The following is a 3,325-nucleotide window of genomic DNA, read 5'->3' as shown; positions in this document are numbered from 1 at the left end:
TTTGGCGGGGGGTGGGGGTGGAGACAGGATTTTGTTCAGCATTGGGGTCCGTGGGCCTCCTGCGTTCTTCCCGTTGTGTCTGCCGCGTCCAGTCCGGCCCCTCGCGGTCTGTGACCGCCGCCCTTGCGGGAGCCCACACTCCTGTCCAGGCCCCATCCCCACTCCCGGGTGGGCTCCACGCTGGTCCAGGGCTCGTCCCTGCGTAGCAGCCGTGTGACACGTGTGTTTCTCTCCGTGTTCCATCCAGTTCACTCTCCACACAGGAGAAAAAGACATGATGTTATAACGTTTAAGAATGACTTTTTATGGCTTTTCAGAACGACCTGGTCCCTGACCACCCTCCCCATGTCTGCGCTCCCTTCTCCCCCGCCCCCCGTCTTCTGTCTCCTTCCCTCCCGTCCCGTCCCGTCTTCTGTCTTGCTGCTCTTTTTTCACGTCCTAGAACAAGTGTCATTTTGCTTCCCATTCCCGCTGCCTCTACATCTCTTCCCTCAACTCTTCCCCTGGCTGATTTCTTTGCGTCCTTTGAGGATGAGCCTAATGTCAACATCTACTTAAATGTCATTTTCTTTAAAATTGTTTTTGTGATTGTCCCACCAAAGAGGGTCCCTCCCTTTATCCTGTATCACAGCATTTCTTTCTGTGACCCGTGATTGCTCTAGTTGTTTACTCGTGTGTTACCTCCCCCTTGTTAGATTATAAGCTGCAGGTAAAGGATTGTCTTTTCTTCTCCTTTGATTTCCTAGCACTTAGTACATAATAGAAGTTTAGCAAACACCTATACAAATGAAAGGAGAGGAGGAGAAATTAGGACAGCCTCCTGACGCAGGTGACAGGAGCAGCCTGGTACATGTGGACCCTGTGTGTTCTCTTTACCCTGAGACCCTTGATCCGCGGGACCGCGGGGCTCTTCTCTGCCATGACGCTCCAACCCCGTTTCTCCCCCGCGGGCGCAGCACTGGCAGTGTATTTAAAGCAGCAAGCGGACACATTGTGCCGTGAAGATCAGTTTTCTGGATTGTTCTGTGCTGAGTGGCTGCAGGACAGTTTAACTGCAATGCACAGTTACAGGGTTTAATCCTCATACCTGAGTGACGGTAAGAGTGCGCTCTGCATCTCTGGGATCAGTGCCAAGGCTCTTCTGAAAGAGCATTTTGTTTTTATTACTTATGTCATAGCTGTGGAAACGGATCCTCAACAGATTTAGCTCTTCCTAGAATCCAGTAATGAGAAATAGGCTTAAAAGTAGGAAGTAATTTAAAAGTCCCATTAAAGGAAAACATGACTTGGGGCACCTGGGTGCCTCAGTCCGTTGAGCGTCCGACTCGTTGGCTCCAGTCATGATCTCAGGGTCATGGGATCGAGACCAGCATCAGACTCCGCAAGGAGTGTGGAACCTGCTTGGAATTCCCTCTGTCCCCCGATCCCCCCTTAAAAAAATAAAACATGACCATTTTAGTCTTACTGGTTTTGTCCTGGCTGGGATCTAACTTAAATCGTAGAAGGAAGCTCTGACAAGTCCCGGGGATGAAGGTGTGTCAGTCCATCAAGGAGAATAGGGGAATGACAGGCCAGTGTCTCTCTCACATTCTGCCTCAAATAGTGGTTAAGACGTCCAGAGGGAAGTCCTTTAATTTAAATAAGGATGTCATCTCCACGTCCCCACTTCAGTGTCTCACTAAGACTCATTTGTGCTCAGTGGTCTGCGAAGTGAGTAGATAGATAAAGGAAGGACCTTTCCAAGTGTCGTGGATCTTTCATCCCGTGAAACAGGGTCTGAGGTCAGGCTGTTGGATGACAGATGGTTTTCCCTGGAGAGTGTGATTTTGTCGTTCAGATAATGTGTTTATGATTAGGATAGGGTGGTGGGTCAGTCAGTCGTTCTGAACAGGTCATTTCCAGCATCATGTCAACAAAGAGCCTGACTTTGAGTTGGCCACACCTGGGTTCATCTCTGCCTTTGCTGTATTAGGTATATGAATAAAAAGTAGTTATATAATAAAATAATAGTGCATCTTAGCACTGATGGAGTCAGAATCAGTAAATGGAAAATAGTGTTTATTTTCAAATGTTTAAGGATGGGGTGCCTGAGGGACTCAGTTGGTTAAGCGTCCAACTTCGGCTCAGGTCATGATCTCGTGGTTCATGAAATCGAGCCCCACATTGGAGCCTGCTTCAGATTCTGTGTCTCCGTCTCTCTGTTCCTTCCCCACTCACACTCTCTCTGTCTTGAAAATAAATAAACATTAAAATAATTAAATAAATTTTAAAAATGTTTTATAGTCAATTGGGGGGTTTTTTTAGCTTCTTTTTGTTTGTTTGTTTATTTTCGAAAGGGAAAGAGAAAAACAAGAGCACGAGCAGGGGAGGGAGACACAGAATCCGAAGCAGCCTCCAGGCTCCGAGCTGTCAGCCCAGAGCCCGACTCAGGGCTCAGACCCACAAATCTTGAGACCATGACCTGAGCCGAGGTCGGTCGCTTAACCGACTGAGCCCCCTAGGCGGCCCTGTACTCGATTGATTTTTCACAAGAATTCCGTGACAGTTCCACGAGGGAAGCATGGTCTTTTCCTCCCTCCCTCCCATAAAGAGCACGTGCACACAAGCCAAGGAGGGACAGAGGGAGAAAGAATCCCAAGCAGGCTCCGTGCCCAGCACAGAGCATACAGGCCTCCATCTCACAAGCATGATATCTTGACCTGAGCCAAAGTCCAGAGTTGGACACTTAACTAAGACACCCAGGTGCCCCAGGCATGATGTTTTCAGTAGACAGTTCTGTGATAACAGGATAGTTGGATTCTCACCTCGTACCATTAACTCAAGGTGGCTCATCAACCTAAATATAACAGCTAAAAACCACAAAACTCTTGAAGAACACATAAGGGGTAAATCTTCATGACCTTGGATTAGGCAATAATTTCTTAGCTCGAACATCAAAACCCTGAGCAACAACGACAACAAAAAGACAAATTGAACTTGGTCAATATTTAAAACTTCAGAAAACACGATTGAGAAATTGAAAAAAACATGCACAGGACGGAAGAAATACTTGCAAATCATATCGTTTAAGAAACTTGTATCCAAAAGCCTACACACGCGGGGAACTGTTGCGACTCCATAGTAAAAAAACGAACAACGCAGTTTTTTAAACGGGAAAATTATTTGAGCAGATATTTCTCCACGAGGGATGGACACGTGGCCAGTAAGCACATGAGAAGATGCCCTCGTCGTCATCAGTCGTTGGGGAAGCGGAAGTCAAAACCCTGTGGGAAGGCCCCCCATCCGTTGGCGGCCGCAGCTGACGGGCTGGAAGGCCATGGAGGAG

The 3,325-nt window shown here is 47.7% G+C and overlaps 1 protein-coding gene across 1 annotated transcript in view; it reads left to right on the top strand.

The window, feature by feature from the left end:
• ASH1L (ASH1 like histone lysine methyltransferase) overlaps positions 1-3,325 on the top strand; it is a 178,780-nt gene that overhangs the window by 126,727 nt on the left and 48,728 nt on the right. The gene's annotated exons all lie outside the window — the stretch shown is intronic.

The sequence above is a fragment of the Crocuta crocuta genome, unplaced genomic scaffold (assembly GCF_008692635.1).
Source record: "Crocuta crocuta isolate KB4526 unplaced genomic scaffold, BGI_CrCroc_1.0 scaffold528, whole genome shotgun sequence".
NCBI classification, from domain to species: Eukaryota; Metazoa; Chordata; class Mammalia; order Carnivora; family Hyaenidae; genus Crocuta; species Crocuta crocuta.
The sequence above is the reverse complement of the archived record's forward strand: the minus strand, read 5'-3'. Positions and strand labels throughout refer to the sequence as shown.